Source organism: Protopterus annectens, chromosome 13.part0 (genome assembly GCF_019279795.1).
Source record: "Protopterus annectens isolate FY-2018-M chromosome 13.part0, PAN1.0, whole genome shotgun sequence".
In the NCBI taxonomy this organism is placed as follows: Eukaryota; Metazoa; Chordata; order Ceratodontiformes; family Protopteridae; genus Protopterus; species Protopterus annectens.
Window position 1 is genome coordinate 803,706,452 of NC_056747.1, and position 20,641 is coordinate 803,727,092.

General features: G+C 40.7%; 1 protein-coding gene and 1 pseudogene across 1 annotated transcript in view; both read left to right on the top strand.

Annotated features, from left to right (window-relative positions):
• Positions 1–20,641, top strand: part of VMP1 (vacuole membrane protein 1) — a 1,640,696-nt gene that overhangs the window by 1,307,260 nt on the left and 312,795 nt on the right. The window lies entirely within an intron of this gene.
• Positions 15,543–15,656, top strand: LOC122788443 (annotated as a pseudogene).

The following is a 20,641-nucleotide window of genomic DNA, read 5'->3' on the forward strand; positions in this document are numbered from 1 at the left end:
TTCTTTGAGGCAGTCACCAAAGCCGTGGATGAAGGTAAGGTGGGTTCACACAGCCTATCTTGACCTCGCCAAGGCTTTCAACACCATCCCCCATTCTGGAATTATAGCTAAACTCACTAAACTAGGTATAAATCCCTATACCACAAGATGGGTTGCCAGCTGGCTCACTGACAGAACCCACACTGTAAAAGTTGCAGACTCCAAATCTGACCTCAAGGCAGTGACAAGTGGAATGCCACAGGGTTCTGTCCTGGGACCTCTCCTGTTTGGTATCTACTTCTCTGAAGTACAGGCTAACACAGAAGGCCTCTGGCTGACGAAGTTCGCAGATGACTGCAAACTAGGAGCTATATTCAAGTCCCCAAATGATGTGGACATCCTACAGAAGGGCCTCACTGAGACAGATGTCTGGTGTCAGAGCCATGGCCTCAAGCTCAATGCCAAAAAGTGCAGTGTCATCCCCTTTGGTAAAAACTCTGTACCCATGAACTACCACATAGGCAGCAATTTACTTAACACCGAATGCGTGATAAGAGACCTTGGGACCCAGGTGGACAGTAGTCTCTCCTTTGAAAGTCACATCGCCACAGTAGTCAGGAAGCCCTTCTACATGGCACACCTCATAATAAAAGGGTTTTCATCCAGGAAAAAAGAGGTCATTGTTCCCCTCTACTCGTACTCATTAGACCCATTATAGAGTACAACACCCCTTTTGGAATGTACCTCACAAGACATCTGCAGCAGCTGGAAAGGCCACAGAAGTACTTCACAAAGAGGATTACTGGCCTCAAATAAATGCCCTACACTGACCACCTCAAAAAACTCCAGCTTTACTCCATAGCATATCACCTACTCCAAGGTGATCTCTGCCTAACATATAAAGCTATGTCAAACCCAGAGCTGTTGGACATGCTACACCTAAAAAAAATCCCAATCCCTCCAAGCTACACGCTCTAGGGACCTAAACCTTGGCACCACAATAAACAGGACACGATGGAGGGATAGATTCCTGTCCCAGAGACTTCCTATACTCTGGAACAAGCTACCCATCTATGTCAAGCAAAGTTCTTCATTAGCACTCTTCAAGAAAAATCTTGATGAGTGGATGGGAAATAGGAAATACACCCCGGGGATCACTTCTGTCTCTCTGCTGGACAGTGGCACAGGAAAATAACTTTCTTGGGTGGCGTAAGCTATGGTACCTTGCTGGCTAGGCTTACGTAGGCCCTTGGGCCGATAGCCTAGTACCTACCTATGAACCTATAAGTATGATAATTCCTGAGTTTCAAATAATAACAATAACAGTGCAAGATATTAAAATACTTCTGTCCGCTAGTGCTAGATTCACAAAATTTTAATTATGTTGACACATTTCCAGTGCCATCCGTACTTTACTTAATTTTACTTCAGTCCTGTCACAAAAATTAATAGGTAGTTAATCAGACTGTATGGGGAGAGTTCAGTGCACTGAATCTAATTTATAGTATCCCTTCCTTAAAACTTAACACTCTGGAAAGTGCTCCCCTATCTCATGTATTCAGTTTATCACTTGCATCAGGGATTATTCCAGCACTGTTGGCAAAATGTAACTGTAACACTGTTATTGAAAGTTACTAACTTTACAAATCCCTTGACTGTACACCAGGTAGCCAAGTTACAACCTATAACCATAAAGAAAAGTTTTTTTTAGATAACAGAATGCATTAATGAAATGAACATCTACACCACGCAGAAAGGAGCTTTAAGCAAAAATACAATACAATAGCAATTCTAAACTGCCTCTGATTTTATATTCTAAAATATGGATAAAAATGTCATTGGTGCTGTCTTTGGATGTCTCAAAACAGCTGCTGAACTAGAATAATCTGTGCTTCTTAGCAGATTTTTTCCATTTTGGCTTTTCCCTATTACACCACTTAAAGGGACTGCTGATTATATTCATTAAAGGTCAGAAAAATTCAGCTCAGTAATTATTATAAATAGGGAATGATTATGTTGTAGTATCATGGGTTTCAGATCTTGGATGACTCCTTTTATCAATTCTTCTAAACTCATTAAACCAAGATATGATCCTAGAAATCTTAAAACTTTATGTTGATTACATCTACTCATTTTAAAAGCAGAAGAGATGAGAAGTGATATGCAACATGGCTCACAAAATGACTGTCAGTCATGTTAATTTTCCTGTCCCTGCTTTGAATACTTACTGGTTATTATGACTTCAAGTTACTTAATTTGTCTAGAAGAAGCTAAACAAATAGGTTTGTGAAAATCTCATGAGCCAACTCTCTTCAAAATTTTTTCTCTCAAGGTGAATTTCCTGACATCCATTGCCTTAAACACAAATTGGTTATGATCTGAGACCCAGTTGTAATATTCTGTGTTGCTTTGCAGTTGTAACAATGAATGCTAGTGGTTCACATGAAAAGGGAGATTAGGAATTGTATGTTGGGATGGTGAACCAAGATGTGGTTGCATTAGAAAACTATAACTACAGAAGATGGGTATGAAGAATGTTACAAAGAATGATTATATGTCCACTAGGCATTTAAAGGTATTAGTTATAAGCAAAGATAACTGGTCTGTAATCAAAATTCATGTGATACCAAGTAGAGTAAGAATTTTTGCTTTATGTTTGCTAATATTATTAGAATGAGGCGGCCTGGAAATACTTCACCACCCATGTCCAAGCCTATATATATCCCTTAAAGTAATCCTAGAGTATCAAAACCTGTTAGATACATTTGAGAAGCATAGCTAGACTTGTAGCCCCCTGGGGTGATTAGGTTAGTAATCAGCTATAAACCTGTGAACCAAAATGGAAAGAGTGATCTGATGTTCTCATTTTCATTCATTCCTCAACTGTTGGGTTCGGACCTGACCCTTGGATCTGACTCTGACACTTGTTACAGCTTGTGAAACACTGAAAGTTCTCGAGCTCCTGTCTTAACCATAATGCAGTAGTCCCACTACCATACTTCTGATCTTGTTTGCTGCTTTTGCATTTGGACTTTGGACGCTGTTAGCTCTTGAGTATTTCTTGTGTTTATTGAGTAATTTAAAAGTTTATCTTTTTAAATCTTCTATATTTGAATATGCTACCTGACAGAACCTTCTTATCGATTTAGCTTATCCTGTGTTCCCCTTGTTACACTTTTTTATTGTATATTCCCTTAAGTTCCTTTGTTGATAATCCTTTTCTTTCTTTTACCTTTTTAGGTATTTCTCTGTTAATTACCATTGCTGGTATTTTCTCTTAATTTATTAAAAAAAAAACAAACAAAAAACTTCCTTCCTTAACTTTCTTCTTTCTCCTTTCCTGGAACTATTTAATAGCAATGTCGGAAAAAAACGTTGGGTTTTAAAAAATGTAAGGCCTGCGGCCATAAGATTCCCTTGTCTGATGCACATGAGCTACATGTGTATTGCTTAGGCCCAGCCCATTTAATTTCTGTATGTGAAGTATGTAAGGGTTTTAATTCAAGGGCCCTTATTGCCAAGAAGAATAAATTAATATTTAGGAGATTAATGTCATCATCATCTTTTAATCCAGTATCTGGGGCTCAAACCCCCAAAAAAGGCAATAAGAAGGAGGTTAAAAAATGTCCTTTGGACCCATTAGGCTCTCTGCTCTGTGTTTGGAGCCGCTTTCGAAAATAGCTGAATCATTGGATCCAAAGTCTAAAACCTCTGATCCAATTTCGTCTGTTCCAAATTCTAAAACCTCAGATCTGACTCCATTGGATCCAAAGAAGCATAAAGATAGATCTCTTTGGATCTGGTCTCTTCACACTGTGGATCCGATAACCTCTTTTCTCCCATCTCCTTTCCTGGAAAGACACCATCACTCCAGGACCTCATCCATTGCGTCATCTTCTCAATCCTCCAGCAGTTTGACTGAATCAGATGTGATAGGATAGTGAGGAAATTTCTCTCAATGCAAATTCAAATGGGGGTGTCTCCTGGCTCCTATTCCACTGGGTCTGAAAACTACTACCCCAACTGTTTTGTTTCATTTTCTGATCCGACCTTTGGTTTTGGAGCAGCTGGATCGGAGTATCCTCGATCCATCCTTATTGGACTGGAAGATCATTATATCTTCTACTCTGGTACCATCTCAGAGTACGTCTGAGCCAGATGACTCTCGGAGCCATAATGTCTGCGCCTGAGCCGAGGTGTTAAGAGTCAACAGTGAGATTGTCGGAGCTGTCTCTGCCCCTCAGAGCCTTGGCTCTTGACAGCTTGGCTCCAACCCCTGCCTCGAATGGTTTGCCTTAGGTCAGAAGGAGTCAAAAGTTTGGAAGCATGTCTTCTTGGCCATCTGTTTCTTTCTCCCGGAGGCATTCGACTTTCAAGGTAGTGGAGAGAGTTTTCTCTGCTCCAAGAGAAAGGGCATAGCCACCTTTCTTGACTCCTACTTCCCAGACCCAGTTGTCTTTGCATCTTGAGCCTCAACTTTCTTTTCCACAAGGGTATGTTGATTTCTTCTGATACTTCTCCGGAACACCTCACCAAAGAAGTCCCTAGGAAGAGAAAGTGCAAAAGGAGGCACTTAGATTTTTCTCAAGAGTCTGTCACGGAAGATACTGGTTTTGATGAGGGGGAAGCTTCCCCAAGATAACCACCTAAATATGTCTCATTTGGAGACATGTTAGAGATCTTCAAGCAAAAGGATGATTGGCCAGCCGATGACCCTTCCCAAGAGGAATCAGTGTTCCTGGAAGCCTTTGGGGCTGGCCTGTCTACCTACTGGGTGACTCTGCCCACCAATAAGCTCATTGATTTGATCTCTCAGTGGGAGTGGTAGGAACTTGACTTAGTTGAGCTGATGCTCAAAAGACCAGACAGGATTCTGGCACCACCCAAGGACAGGGATTTTTGGACCAAGAGAGTACCAGTTGATGCCATGGTACTAGTGCCGGCCACAGAAAGGGAACCTGAAGAACAAAGTTCCTCTGTTCAATCCCCTAACAGGGAGTCTAGAGTACTGAACAGATTCAGGAAGCATGTATATGCTTCAGCGACCTTTGCACTTCAGTCACTGAACTATTTTGACACACTTCACCAGACTCCAGAGGGATTTTATTTAAAGAACTCTCCAAATTTAAAGAACTCTCCAAATCCCTCTCCAGGATCATTACTTCTGAGGCAGAGAGAGCTCTATTGCCTCACAGTTGGCTGCCCTAAAGTCCATTTCAAATTCATCCATGAGAGTCATTTCACATGCATCTGAAGCGTGCCTCAAGGGTGGCGGGTTCAGGCATTTCCATTAGGAAACATGCCTGGATGCAACTGTGTGATTTCGCAGAGCTCCTCAAATCTTCCTTCACCAGTGCTCCCTTTGACAAAAGTTCTTTGTTTGGCCTCAAGGTTAAAGACAACAATCCAGGTGTGAGCAGGATGGTAAGACCTTGTCTGCAGAGGGCATAGATTTTTGTGACTCCTCAAAAAACCTTCTCTAGGAATCAACAAGATGGTTAAAAATGTGGTTCAGAAAGTCCTAGGGTCTTTACCTTTCCATGATCCACATGGAGATAGTTCCCCCAGGGGTAGAAGGGGGGAACTCTAACAGAAGGTGCTGCCCGCACGGCAGAAGAGGCCCAGAGAATCAAGGATCTAAGGATACTTTTTCTCACAGATCCTACCAGCACTCCTGAAAGAAGGCCCAATTGTCCATCTGTGGACGCAGTCGGGGGTTGTTTATCCCTGCATCAGAGAGCCTGGCTAGAGATTACTAAAGATACATGGGTGCAGAAGATTATTTCCAGAGGTTATATAATACCCTTTTCCCTTCCCCCATGCTTTAACAGTAAACAAAATAGGAAAGCAGCAGCACTAGAAATAAAAAAGCTGCTAGAAGAAAGTCATCCAAGAGCCCCCCCCCCCCCCCCCCAGACCAGAAAGAGTGCGGAACCTACTCAAGATTCTTTTTAGTGCCAAAGAAAACGGGGGACTGCAGACCAATTTAGATCTCAGCAAGCTGAACAAATCCGTTCAGTATATGAAGTTCCAGATAGTTCCAGTCCATTTTGCCTTTCCTACACAAAGACTACTGGATGTGCTCAGTAGATCTTCAGCATGCATACTATCACATAAAAATGAGAAAACGATCCAAAGATAAATGAGCTTCTGGCTAGGAGCCAGTCATTACTCATTCAGAGCTCTGCCCTTTAGCCTCACCACAGCCCCCAGGGTGCTCACCAAGTGCATGGCAGTAGTAGCAGCTCACTTAAGACTGCAAGGATTCTGGGTGTTTCCTTACTTGGATGACTGGCTCATAACCAATCCGACGGAATCATCTGACCAAAGCATGAGATTATATACTCCAGTTTTGCTCCCACCTGGGAATTACTATCAGTCACAGAAAATCTCATCTAGAACTAACTCAAATGTTAGAGTTTATCAGAGCTTTGTTTGACACAGTATCCTTGACACTTCCCTCCCCTTACCAAATGCAAAAAACATGTGATTCCAGGTCAGAAAGATCATTCAAAATTCTTCTCTTTCAGCCTGATTGATTCTTCAAGCTTTCAGGTTAATGTCCTGCGATAGTTTTGTTTCCATTAACAAGATACCACATGAGAATTGTTCAGTGGACCCTAGCAACTCAGTGGTCCATTCTACATAAACCCTTATTCACCAAAATCAAGATAACTCAGGCTTGCAAAAATTACCTCCTTTGGTGGATTCACTTTGATCAGATAGTGCAAGGTCGCCCCTTCACTTTCCATGAGCCCAAGGCCATAGTTACCATGGATGCTTCCCAGATCTGTTGGGGTAGTACTTCTTGGAAAGACAATCCAAGGCACATGGTCCCACAAAGAGGCCAGTACACATATCAATGTCCTAGAAATGAGATCTGTCCTCCTAGCATTGCAGGCCTTCACAGACACTCTTCCCTCTGAGACCATTGCGATTCAAACAGACAACATGTCAGTAGTTTGGTACATCAACAAATAAGGGGGAACCAAATCTTACCCCCTGTGTCGAGAAGCTTTGAGAGTGTGGCAGTGGGCGATTTCATCCAGTTGATTTCTGCTAGCACATTCCGGGGAAATCAAGTGTGATAGCAGACAAATTAAGCAGGTCCATTCTAATGCCTCACAAGTGGTCACTCAACATGAAAGTGACAAAAAGATATTCTGTCAGGGGGTCAACCTTGCTGTGATCTACTTGCATCTCCCTTCAACAAGTGCAGCAGGTTCTTTGCTGTTATGCCCCCACCAGGGGAATCACAGAGAGGCGCTCTTCTCCATGATTGGACCACCGTCTCCTCTACGCCTTTTCCCCTGTCCCTCTAATCCCCAAATTCCTTCAGAAAGCATCTCGATTGAAGAACAGAGTCATCCTCATTGCTCCTAATTGGCTTTGTCAGATTTGGTTCTTCTTTCTTTAGCCTCATCTGCTTCGTCCCCCTTGGATTATGGAGCCAACTCCAGGTCTTCTTTCTCATCCAACAAACATAGTACACCCAGACATCTTAGGCCTAAAATTAACCGCATGGTTTCTCCACTTCCTTTGGTATTTTAAGACACTCTAGTCTCTCTCCCCCTGTTTGCTACATTATTTTGTCCTCCCACAAAGCTTCTACTAGAAAAATTACAGCACAGCAGAATGGCATTGGCCCTTTTTCAGCACCAGTATCCAAGGTTCTAGAGTTTTTAGCAAAGATCTTTGACGAATGTGCTAGTTCTTTAACTGTTACAGTACAACTGGTTGCCATTTCTAACTTTCACACTGGGGTAAACAATTCATCATTGGCCTCTTTCAAACTTTGCAAGGCATTTATAGGAGGAACATTTCTTCTGAAACCCCTTTTATAGATCCAACTCCCCCATGAGATTTGAATTTAGTTTTGCAATCTGTAACTCAAATCTCCCTTTGCCATGTCAGCCAAATGTGAATTAAAATTTCTAACTTGGAAGACTATCTTTTTAATGGCCATTACATCTGATAAAAGAGTATCAGAACCTCAAGCCCTTTTTTCTAAACCTCCCTATTTTATTTTTCATAAGGATAGGATTCTTTATGAACTAATCCGTCCGCCCTTCTTATGATGGTGTTGAATTCAATACTAATGAAACTATCAGCCTTCCCATTTTTTTTTCCAAATTTTTCAAACAAAGGAGAATATATGCTACATTGACTGGATGTTCACAGACAGTTGCACTTTTACTTACAATAGGAAAAAAAAAATCAGGAAATCAGATCAGTTGTCTCATTTTTGGATTCAAAATTGAGTAAATCAGTTACCAAAGTGACCTTAGTCAAATGGTTAACCTATTGTATTTCATTTGTTTACCAAAAATCAGGTTTGACTTTGCCAAAAGCTTTAAATCTCATTCTTCCAGGTCTATGGCAACCTCTTTAGTGTTTTTATCCAGATCTTCCTATTTGTGCATCTGTAACTTGGTTAACCCTCATACCTTTATTGCTCACTACAAGTTGGATCTGGTCTCTAGGGGAAGAGCAGCCTTTGGCTCAGCAGTGCTCAGGAATAACCTTCCTTAGAGTCCTCCTGGGATTGAGATAGCTGGGGAACTCTGTCCCAGCCACTGAGGAATGAATAAAAACGGCAACATCATATTATGTACTCACCATAATGTTCCATCTTTGTTGTCTGTTTTCATTCTTCTTCAACTTCTGTCCCTCCAACCCGCTACCAGTTTGACTTCTGGAGAACATGCTAGTGGATCCAATATTCCTTTGTTTGAGCTCCAGATAATATTTGTTCTTTGTATGGTAGGTGGACTACTGCATTATGTGTAAGAGAGGAGCTCAACAGCTTTCAGTGTTCAATAAAAGTAGTCCACGGGTAAACGTATTGCCGTAGTAATATAAACCAAGAAACAGTAAAATAAAATCATTATAGGCAAAATGAAGCACAGCGAGCATATAAAACCAAACCGTACTTTATTTTGGTAAGCGCTTTCACCACATCAACGTGGCTTCCTCAGACCTTAACACACATCAATAAAATGTGTACTTATAAAACACTCTAAGTTAAGGCATCCAGTCATATGCATTATCCCCCCCATTAATGACATCATTATCCAAACTTTTTAAAGGTATAATACACTATATAAAACATCCAGCAAATAAGCATTCCTTTATACAGTTAATGCAAACTCACTTGTGCACAAATCATCTAGGTAAGCCTCTAGCTTTTGAGTATAGGTTTAATGGAGACCATGTCATTGTCCAGCTCCCTTATCAGCCCTGAGTTTTAAAATCCATCTTAATTCAGCCTCATCAGTTTTATTTTCAATATTCCCCATTCTGGCCATTTCATGTATAACTTCAATTGCTCTAAATTTAAAATCATGCTCAAGTCTAGTATTTAAGACATACTTAGCTATAACATTATTTTTGTTTTCATTCTTAATACTATACAAGTGTGGAAAGTATGGGGGTGGAAAGTTGGCATAATGGTTAAGGTACTTGCCTTAGAAGCACAAGGTGCAGGGTTTGATTCTCACCTGGGGTAAATGGCTAGGCTTAAAATGGCCCACTAGGGCAGTTAATCTAGTATTAAGCTATGAACCTAATCTATGAACAAGTGTTCTCTTATATATTCCTTGAAGGTAAGATCTGTCTTCCCTATGTAAAACCTTGAGCAGCAAACACATATCGCCATATAAACTATGTGTTTAGTATTGCAGTTGGCCCTAACATTAAACTTATATGATCTCCCAGTATCCGGATGCAAAAAAATCTACATATTCTGGGTCTGTATAATTACAATACCTACATTTACCACGCAGGTATGTTCCTTCACATGACTTATTAATTGCTTTAACCCTATCAGGATAGCAAAGTAACTTTTTCATGGATTGCAAGTTCTTATAACAATAACTTGGGTTTGTACCCACTAATTTGGCAATCTTCTCATCTGATCCTGATAGGGTTGAAGCAATGAATAAGGCATGTGAAGGAACATACTCAGGTGGTAAATGTGGGTATTGTGATTACATAGACACAGAATCTGTAGATTTTTTTGCATCGGGATACTGGGAGATCATACAAGTTTAATGTTAGGGCCAATTGCAATATAAACTCATAGTTTATATGGCGAGATGTGTATGCTGCTCAAGGTTTTACATAGGGAAGACAGATCGTACCCTCAAGGAACTTAAGAAAACACTTGTATAGTATTAAGAATGAAAATAGAAATAATGCTATAGCTAAGTATGTCTTAAATACTAGACATGAGCATGATTTTAAATTTAGAGCAATTGAAGTTATACATGAAACGGCCAGAATGGGGAATACTGAAAATAAAACTGAAAAGGCTGAATTAAGATGGATTTTAAAACTCAGGGCTGATAAGGGAGCTGGACGTAATGAAGTGGTCTCCATTAAACCTATACTCACAGCTGGAGGCTTACCTAGATGATTTGTGCACAAGTGAGTTTGCATTAACTGTATAAAGGAGTGCTTATTTGCTGGATGTTTTATATAGTGTATTATACCTTTAAAAAGTTTGGATGATGTTATTAATGAATGGGGGGGATAATGCATATGATTGGATGCCTTAACTTAGAGTGTTTTATAAGTGCACGTTTTATTGATGTGTGTTAAGGTCTGAAGAAGCCACAATGATGTGGTGAAAGCGCTTACCTAAATAAAGTACAATTTGGTTTTATATGCTCGCTGTGCTTCGTTTTACCTATAAGTTTTCAGTGTTCCATGAGCTGTAAAAAGTGGCCAAGTCAGATCTGAATCTGATAGTTGAAGAAAATGGACTACACAGATGGAACGTTGTAGTGAGTATAAATAGGGGTGTGTTGAAGACAAATGTTTGTGTATTTACAGTGACAAATCTTCTTTTTATTTTGGCTGCTTCTTTTAGGGGTCACCACAGCAGATCTGTCTCCATTTCTTCCTGTCCTCTGCATCTTGCTGCGTCACACTAGTCACCTGCATTTCCTCTCTCACCACATCCATAAATCTTATCTTGGGCCTTCCTCTTTTCCTCTTACCTGGCAGCTCCATCCTTAGCATCCTTCTCCCAATATACCCAGCATCCCTCCTCAACACATGTCCAGACCAATGCAATCTCACCTCTCTGGCTTTGTCTCCAAACCTTCCAACCTGAGCTGACTCTCTAATATAGTCATTTCTAATCCTGTCCATCCTCATCACACCCAGTGCAAATCTTAGCATCTTTAAATGTGCCACATCCAGCTCTGACTCCTGCCTTTTTGTCAGTGCCATAGTTTCTAACCCATATAACATAGCTGGTCTCACGACCATTTTGTAGACCTTCCCTTTCACTCTTACTGGTACCAGTCTGTCATAAGTCACTCCTGACACTCTTCTCCACCCACTCCACCCTGCCTGCACTCTCTTCTTCACCTCGCTTCCAAACACACCATTACTCTGAACTGTAGATCTAAAGTATTTAAACTCATTCACCTTCACCAGTTCTACTCCCTGCATCCTCACCATTCCTCTGTCCTCCCTCTCATTCACACACACATATTCTGTCTTAGTTCTGCTGACCTTCATTCCTCTCCTCTCTAGAGCATATCTCCACCTCTCCAGGGTTTCCTTAACCTGTTCCCTACGCTCACTACAAATCAGTGTCATCCGTAAACATCTTAGTCCATGGGGGACTCCTGTCTGATCTCGTTTGTCAACTTGTCCATCACCATTGCAAATAAAGGGCAGAGAGCTGATCCTTGATGTAATCCCACCTTCACTTTTGAACACATCTGTCACTCTTACTGTAGACCTCAGCACTGCCACACTGCCCTCGTACATATTATGTACCACTCTTGCATACTTCTCTGCCACTCGCGACTTCTTCATGCAGTACCACAACTCCTCTCTAGGACCCCTGTCATTGCTTTCTCAAAGTCCATAAATACACAGTGCACTCTTTTCTGGCCTTCTCTCTACTTCCTCATCAACACCCTCAGAGCAAACCTTGCATCCGTAGTGCTCTTTCCCAGCATAAAACCATACTCTGTTCACTAAACATCACCTCCCTTCTTAATCTAGCTTCCACTACTCTTTCCCATAACTTCATACTGTAGCTGACCAGTTTTTATTCCTCTGTAGTTACTACAACTCGGGATATCACCCTTATTCTTAAAAATTGGTGCCAATACATTTCTTTTCCACTGTTCAGGCATCCTCTCACTTTCCAAGATTTCGTTAAGCAATATGGTTAAAAACCCCATTACTATCTCACTACGGTGTAAAATCTATGTATAATCTGTACAGTGATAAATGAAATGATAAATAAATGGTTTTAAAATCTTAGAGCAGTATGTGCTCAGTTCAAATAAGTTAAATAAATCATGTAAAGATACAGAAACTGCAGTGACATAAAAACACTGACAACTCTGAAAAGACCACAAGGAGTTGATGAACTTTCATAATTCTAAAACAGAATTGTGGTTAGAATGGAAGCATGAAAAACTATTAAGAATGCATACATGTTTGTGAGAAAGAATGTGAGAGGGTAGAACAAAAGGAAAATGTTAGAAGAATATCATAAATTGTTGCAAGTGGAGTGGAGAATGTAGTAAGAAAACAGTGAAGTCTTTGTTAGAAGAGTATCATAAATTGCTGCAAGTGGAGTGGAGAATGTAGTAAGAAAACAGTGAAGTCTTTGTTAGAAGAATATCATAAATTGCTGCAAGTGGAGTGGAGAATGTAGTAAGAAAACAGTGAAATATTTGTTAGAAGAATATCATAAATTGCTGCAAGTGGAGTGGAGAATGTAGTAAGAAAACAGTGAAGTCTTTGTTAGAAGAATATCATAAATTGCTGCAAGTGGAGTGGAGAATATAGTAAGAAAACAGTGAAGTCTTTGAGTATAAGAAGGAAAGAATGAGCACAGTGCAAAATACAGAAATATGGAATCAAATGAAAGTAGAAGGCTGTGGTACATTTTTAAGAAACTGGGAGTAAGAGAGTCATACTTCATATGGTGGAAGTAATGGGGAAGAAACACAAAGTACATGAAGAGGAAGAGAGAAATTCCAAATATTAGAAGAGAGTTTAAGGAAGAAATTAGCTGTAGCCACAGAAGAACTGAAATGTAATAGGAAAAGAAGCATAAATAAGTAAATGGTTAAGGCTGTACAATAGAAGAGGTAAATGCAACAATAAAATATTCAGAAAATGACAGCTGGAATGGGCAGAATTAGATGTGTGTGTTGTATCAAGAAGTAGAGGATTGTCAAGTACAAGATTTGTTAAAAATATATCCAGAATGATATGATAAAAAGGCATAGTTAAAGAAAAAAATGTGAGTGAAGGGGTAATGAAAATGATGTGGTAGAGAGAGGGACACAAAAGTAATTTGAACAGTTGCAGACAGACCCATAATTTTATTAAACTTTGACTTTAAAAATAGAGTAACGTATTGGACAAAGAAATGCAGGAAATGAATAAATGAGTTAGAATGAAGTCCATCCATCCATCCTTAACCCCCTTTTCCATTTTACACATGGGGTCACGGTGTCACTTTAACAGTGACAATCATCTCGAGTCAAGGTTTACATTGCTGGGTGACTAGCCCTGCAGCGGTAGTTCATCCTTACCACTCTCTGGCGCACACACACTTGCACCTAGGGATGATTTAGAATGTCCAGTCCACCTGCTGCATGTCTTTGGAATGTGAGAGAAAATCAGAGCACCTGGAGGAAACCCACGCAAGTGCAGGGAGGGAGGACATGCAGACTCCCCACTGAAGGCACCCTAGCCGAGAATAGAACTGGGTAGCCTCTTGCTGTGAGGCAACAATGCTAACCGCTGCACCACCACAGATGAAGTAAAGATATGAAAATGTATTTATAGTTAAGACAGGTAGAAAATGCAAAAAAGAATGGCTAATGTAGATGTAATGAGGATGCTTGGTACAGTTAAATGTAGAGCATTATTTGATTACAAATAAGAGAAAAAATCTTTACAGTATAAAGATCTGTAAAAGTAAAGTATGTAAGCGCATACCAGTAGTTAATAAGTGTCACATAGGTGAGACAGTGAGACGAAAAAATGAATAAATGGTTGCCCTTTGAGCACTTGGCTTTCTATGCTATTTGTGAATGAGGTGATAAAAGAAGTTAAATGTGTGCTAAGTGTAGATTTCAAGATAGCAGAGAAGCTAAATGTCCGCTAATTGCTGACAAGTGTGTATTACATGCGAAAAAGAATAACAGAAGCAGATTAAAAATAGCTGGAGAATATAGGATTAAGAATCATCTTGGAAAGGAATATGGTTTTTGGTTATGAAGGAGGAATGGAAGGGATAGAAGGAAATCAGAGAAGATGAAATAAAAATGAAACAAATTGTGAAAGAAATTGAGTCAAAATGTGAAAAAATGGAATATATTTAAAATGACCTTTGGGAAAAAAGGATGCATACAGTAAAGACTTGTTTAATTACAGGAACAATATACATGGCAAGTGCCTACATAGTACTAGGAAATATGAAACAAAAATAATGTGTAAATATAACAGTAATCTGAATCCCATTAAATTAGGAGTGTTGTATACAACAACCTATTGAGGTTGCCTAAAAATGACAAACTATGTGGGTTTTATATAATGACATTATGTGGATAAAGAGTTGGCATCAGGATGAAACCAAGTTGGTAAAGGAAGTTATAAAACAAAAATATAGAGAAATAATAGGAAAAAATTATGTGAGAAAAAAAGTTTGGGAAGGAATTTGGATGAAAATATAAAATGTTTGTTGAAATATTGGAGTAAGTGAAATTTGAAAATTGAAGACTGTATAGAAAATAGTACTATGAGATCTTAAAAATATGAAAAAAAAATCCAGAAAGTTACAGCAGTGAGAAATGAGCTACAGAGTAACGGCAAATTTGTGATTTTGTGTGGTGTTTAATGAATGGTAAACTGCTTGTTAAGACAAAGATGAAGTCTAAAGTGGAAGAATAAAGAATTTGCAAAATAGTTAAATGTAACAGAGGATATGAAACAATATAGCATGTGTTTTTAACTGTAGACTGTAAGGGTTCTGGAAAAGGCCAGGAAGAAAGACTTGGAACAAAAGACTTATAGAAAATGCACTTGTAACTTACGGATCTGATGTTGTCATTTTCATTCTTTCCTCAACTAATGGGTTTGGATTAGATCCTCGGATTCTACTCGGCCACTTTCTGCAGTCTAGGGTATGACTCTCAAGCGCCTTCCTTTACCCACAATGCCCCGTATTACTGCTTTACCCTAGATCTCGTTTGCTACTCTAGCAATTGGTTGGAATTTTGTGCTCTCAAGTTCTAGATAGCTCTTAGAGAAATTGTAAGTGATTTAAATTTTTTTTCTTGCTATCTTTTTCTGGAAATAGTCCTTTTTATTCCTGTCTTTACCCTATTTAGTGGGTTAGAGTTAGATTAAACAGCGTTTATTTCTACTACTTGCTGTAGGCTACACTTACCATTGGTGGTAATCTGTCTCTTTCCTCTTATGAGGTAATTGTTATTACCATTGCTGATATTTTCTTCTCTAACAAAAAAAAAATATATATATATATATATCTGTAACTACCTTTTTCTATAATCTCCTCTCAGCCTTTTGGCTAAGGTCAAGAGTAGTATCTGTTCTTAGCACTTTAATATCTGTGTTTTCCAGTATGGCAGACAAACCTACCAGTTTTAAGAAATGCACTTCCTGTGGGGATAAGATACCAAATTCTGATGCCCACAGGGTGTGCGTGTATTGTTTAGGCCTGGCTCACCTTCATGTTTTAAGTGAAATCTGCCAGGGTTTCAATGTTAGGGCGATTACTGACGGGCAGAACAAGCTTATCCTTAAAAAGATGTTGCCGGCATCTTCTTCTACTGTTTCTTCTGCTTCAGGGGCTCAAACTCCCTCAAGAAGTCAAAAAACTTCAGAGACCAGGGAGTCAAAAAAGCACTACCCTGTATGTTCTCCTCCATCGGATCTGAGTTCAGAGCCACCAACTAAAGGAAAAAAAAAAAAAAAGGCCTCTAATCTGATTTCCTTAGATCCTAAACCTAAAAACACTTCAAATCTCCTCAGATCCAGTCTCCCCACTTTTCTCCGAAGCTTGTTTTTCCCACTTTAAGATCTCCCTTATTGGTGGAGACCCCTAGGAAGACTTCTCAACCTCCTTCAGTATCTGCTTCCATGAAGTCTTCTTGGAGTTTGTCAGAGCAGGACATGAATAGAATGATGAGAAAGTTGCTCAAGTCTCCGATCCAGATGGGGGTCCTTCAAGCTCCATCCCGTATTGGATCTGTGAGTCTACAGTCTTCAGCATGCTCTATAGGAACTCCTTCTCTAATCTGACCCCAGGTTTTGGAGCTGTCAGATTGGAAGATCCCAAGAGTTGAGGTGTTGGATCTGAGTATGTTAGCTTCCTTAACTCCAGCCATTTCCCTGATTTGATCCACTCAGTATGTCTTAGAGCAGAATGAGTCTTGGAGCGAAAGTGTCAGTGTGGCTTCAACTCTGAGGGTTTTTGAGCTGTTACTTCCCCTCAGTGCCTTGGCATTTGACAGCTCAGGTCCAATTCCTTCCTTGGTAGTGGAAACCAGAGGGAGTGGAGTATTGGCTGAGCCAAGAGCTTCAGCTCCTGGGAGGCTAATTTCCACTTCCCCTGGCCCTTTTGCTTTTGAGGTAGTAGAAAGGATTTTTCTCCCATCAGGGGTTCTTTGTCACCTCTTCGGATCCTATTCCCATTCCTTCTCAGGATGTGAGTTCTAAGTGTCATCATCTTCCACAGGGATAGCTAGCCCATCCAGACAGTAACTGTGCAGGGACTTCCTCTTTTATTCTGGCACTTCTCCAGAGTATTCCACTGAAGAGGTTCCTCGGAAGAAAGTGTGCAAAAAGAGATATGTAGATTCCCCTCAGAAATAGTTAACAGAAGAGACTAATTTTGATGGAGAAGGGTCCCCAATATGTCCACCAGAAGATGTCTCATTTGGAGACATTTTAGAAATCCTGCACCAAAAAGGTGGATTGTGTTCCCAGAACCCTTCTCAGGAGGAATAGTGTTTCTGGAAGCCTTCAGGTCTGGCCCATCTGCATCTTGGGTAACTCCCCGGCAGTTGAGCTTATCGACCTTGCCTCCCACCGGGCATGAAAGGAGCCAGATGCCGTAGGTCCCATTCCCAAATGCCCTGATAGGATCTTAAATGCACCATTGCACAGGCAACATTGGACTAAAAGGATTCCTGTAGATGCCACTGTTGTTGTGGCAGCTTCAAAAATGGAGCTAGCAGACCGGAGTTCTTGTGTACATCCCCCTAATAGAGTCTAGAGCTTTGGACAGATTTGGAAAGGGAGTGTATGCTTTAGCAACTTTCGCTTTACAATCGCTGAATTACCTGGCACATTTTACTAGGTTACAGAAGGACTTAAAGGAACTCTCTAAGTTTAACCTGTAGTCCTTATCGATGGAGGAAGTGAAAGGTCATTCTTCATGATTGGCCACCCTACAGTCTATATCTATTGCGTCCATGAGGCTAATCTCTCATGTGGCTGAGGTTCCTCACAGGCTGCAGGTACCAGTATATCCATGAGGAGGCATGCCTGAATGAGATTGGGTGACTTTGCAGAGACCTTTAAGACATCATTCAACAATCCTCCCTTTGATGGATCTTCTCTGTTTGGCCGTACTGCTAGAGACCTACCATAGTGAACAAGATGGAAAGATCCTATCTGCTGTAAGGATCCATTTTTCTATCCCGCAGAGATGTTTCGCCAAATCAGTGCTGTGGAAAGAAAATATGGTTTTGGAAATCTCTAGGACCTTTTCAAGATTCACAGCGAGATTTTTCTCCCAGAGGCAGAGGGGGAAATGATCATAGTAATGGAAGACGCCACCAACGTGATGGGGGGGGGGACTGCAAAATCAAGGGTCTTGGGATTCATTCTCAGGCAAGACCCTTCCAGCATTCCTGAAAGGTTGCCTGCCTGTTCTGCTCTGGAGACCATCAGGGAACGGTTGTCTTTGCACCCAGAAGCCTGTGCAGCCTTCGCAAAGGACACATGGGTGCAAAGATTCGTATCATGTGTTTTCACAGTATCCACCAAGGATAAGAAAGAGTCTCCTGGATGTTCACCCAGTCAACGAAAGCAAGCAGCTCTGGAAATTCAAAAGCTGCTTGACAAAAGAGTCATCCAGGAGGTCCCAACAGACCAAACAGGATCCAGATTTTACTCCAGGTTCTTTTTAATGCCAAAGAAGATAGGGGACCTGAGGCCCATCCTGGATCTTGGTTATCTAAACAAGTTCATAAAGATCTCCAAATTCCGGATTGTTATGGTTCAGTCCATTCTAATATTACTTCAGAAAGGTGACTGGATGTGCTGTATTGATCTGAAGGATGCTTACTGTCACATCAAATGAAGAGACAATCTTGCAAATTCCTTCACTTTTGGCTAGAAGCCAGTCATTACCAGTTCAGAGCCCTGCGCTTTGGTCTCACCACAGCCCCCATGGTATTTTCCAAATGTATGGCAGTGGTTGCAGCTCATCTGAGACTGCAGGGATTCAGGGTGTTTCCTTATTTAGACTGGCACCTCACTGCTTCGATCAAGGCATCGTTTAATAACAGCCAGAGACTATCTTCTTTAGTTGACCCATTTTCTAGGCATTACTGTAACTCTACCAATCTCCAAACTTCAACCAGTACAATTGGTGGAGTTTATAGGGGCTCGCCTAGACACAACGCATCTTCAATCATCCTTGGCATGGAGCAGAAATCTTTCTCTAAGGTTACATATCAGTTGGATTGTGTCATCCCTTTACTGTTGCCAAATTGAATTTAAGAGCTCTGGGATCGATGACCGTAGCAGTCACTTCCAACAGCTCATTTTCACATGAGAATTCTGTAGTGGAGACTCTACAAGTGCAGTGGTCAATCTGTACCAACTCTTACGATTTCCAATAAAACTGTCCAGGGTTTGCAAGGACGTGGAGTGGTGGATCCAGTCCAACGTGATTTGCCAAGGTTGTCCCTTTAGCCTTCATCCGCCCACCACCATGTTGACCACAGATGCCTCCCAGAGGGGGTGACATTACTTGGAATGGACTGTTCAAGGCACGTGGACCCTGGTAGAGACCAAATTGCATATAAATATCCAGGAGATGAGTGGTCCTATTATCATTGCAGATTTTCAGAACTCTCTTCCACTGGGGACAGTTGCTGTTCAAATGGACAGTACGTTAATAGTTTTATACATCAACAAACTGGGAGAAGCAGATCTTACCCTTTTCCCGAGAAACATTGACAGTTTGGCAATGGGAGATATCGTCCAGCAACTTTGTATTAACAATGCACATTCTGGGGGAATCACATGTTCTAGCGGACAGGCTCAGCAGAACTATTCTGATACCTTACGAGTGGTCTGTAAACTCAGTCAGTGGCAAACATGATCTTCCTCAAGTGGGGTCAGTCATGTTACGATATATTCACCTCTCTCCTCAACAACAAGTAGAGCAGGTTCTTTGCCCTAATCCCTCCTCAGGGACAGTCAGAGAGATTCTGTAGTCCACATTTGGCCCTCCGGTTGTCTTTATGCTTATCTGCCCCTACCCCTAATTCCCAAGTTTCTTCAGAAAGCTGTCAGGTTGAAGAGCAAAGTAATCTTCATTGCTCCCTTTTGGCCTTGGCAGATTTGGTTTTCCTTTCTATGGTCTCATCTAATATGTTCTCCTTGGACACTGGACCCCAGTCCAGATCTCCTGTCACACCCATCAGGCAATATTCACCCGGACATTCCAGGCCTCAAATTGACCGCATGATGGCTAGACATTCCAGGCTTTCCTCTCCTGCTTGAAGGATCTTGTTTTCATCTCAGAAACCCTCTACAAGAAAAATTTATAAAAGTAAATGTAGGATATTTTCCTTATGGGCTCAGCAGAGAGATTTGGATCCTTTATCCACTCTAATTCCTGCTGTTTGAGTTTCTAGCTTTTCTTTTTCAAAGTGGGGACAGTTTCTGTACTGTTAAGGTTTATCTGGCTGCCATTTTGAATTTCCACATTGGAGATGCTTTCTCTTTGGCGTCTTCTGAGTTCTGTAAGGCTTTTCTTAGGGGCACTTTTTTACTTAGGCCACCTATTAGGGACCCTATACTAACTTGGGATTATTCCTTAGTGTTTCAGGCTCTGATCCATTCACCCTTGAATGATCCGCAAAAGTGGACCTCAAGCTTCTTTCATGGGAAACATTTTTTCTGGTAGCATAACCTCAGCTAGGCAAGTCTCTGAACTCCAAGCACTCCCTTCTAAGCCACCTTACTTTAATCTTCCATAAGGACATAGTGGTTTTACATACAAATCCATCCTTTTTACCCAAAGTTGCTTCAGAAGCAAACATCAGTCAATTCATCACTTTACCTGTTTTCTTCCCAAAGTTTGAAAATAAAGGAGAGTACATGCTTCATTCCTTAGATGTACATAGACAACTTCATTTCTCTCTTCATAGAACAAAGAAAATTAGGAAGCCTAATCAATTATTAATTTCCTTTGTCAAAAACAAGTTTGGTAGGCCTGTCTCAAAAACTACAACGCCAAATGGTTTTACTGATTGTCTTCTCATGTCTGTTCCTTAAAAGGTTTGACCTTACCAAGACAACCAAGAGCTCATTCCACTAGGTCAATGGCTATATCATCTGCATT